This window comes from Lissotriton helveticus, chromosome 6 (genome assembly GCF_964261635.1).
Source record: "Lissotriton helveticus chromosome 6, aLisHel1.1, whole genome shotgun sequence".
Taxonomy (NCBI): domain Eukaryota; kingdom Metazoa; phylum Chordata; class Amphibia; order Caudata; family Salamandridae; genus Lissotriton; species Lissotriton helveticus.
The window spans coordinates 363,124,831-363,125,680 of record NC_136067.1 but is presented as its reverse complement, the minus strand read 5'-3'; the positions used below and the strand labels follow the sequence as shown (position 1 = coordinate 363,125,680).

Here is an 850-nt window from a genome sequence, read left to right as displayed (position 1 = left end):
GTTGTCCCCACGTGCTATCCCCGGCCTAACACTCCACAAAGGGCAGTGTCCACTTCTCTGCCAGCCTGCCTCCCTCCCTCCCTCCCTCCCTCCATCCTACAGACTTGCTGGGAACCTTCTTCCATTCGTTCCCCAGTGAAATGGATCCAAAACCAATGAAAGTCTGCTGCTGGAAAAACAATCTTTTTCCGACGTTTGTCTCTTTTCAAAGTGCAACGTCTGGGTGAAGAAGGGGGAAAAAAAGAACGATTTTTTTTTTTTTTAAACGTGAAAAATATGGCCCGGGTGCCGCAAAGTGGCAAATAAGTCAAATAAATACATAATACATAAATAAGGCAAGACACAGTGACCAGTTTGCTTTTATTCACACGCAAACACAATAGCGCCACTTTACAGGGTTTGGTAGTGAGGCGCTACTTTTGTTTTCTCGTCTATTTTTCAACAGCATTGTTTTCCCCGGGTGGGGAACTGCACCATTCCTGGGGGTACTGCAATACCCGGTTGATGCGTGGAGTGGACAGAGCAAGCTCCTATTCCATCTCCCTGTTCCAAAAATCAATTTAATATATGGTGCCTGTGTAGGGGACATATCAGATGTTGAACTGATAAGAACAGATTTATTCTGTTTCAAAAACCTTTATTGAGTGGATAAAGGCACAGATACAGAATGTACATTGTACAAAGAAATAAATACATTTGAAGTGGTCCACAGTAGATATATACAGGAATGATGGTGAAATGTTTACAATATGAGCATGTGGATTCAGATATCACAAAATGTACATTTAGAAAAAAGTAAAGGTTACATGAAATGGACTTTAGTAGATATATACAGGTAATATAAAATTAT

General features: G+C 40.8%; 1 non-coding gene across 1 annotated transcript; it reads right to left on the bottom strand.

Moving 5' to 3' along the window:
- Positions 1–463: 463 nt before the first annotated feature.
- Positions 464–650, bottom strand: LOC144764449 (U2 spliceosomal RNA). The gene has a single exon (XR_013596551.1). It is a non-coding gene; the product is annotated as a U2 spliceosomal RNA (small nuclear RNA).
- Positions 651–850: the final 200 nt, after the last annotated feature.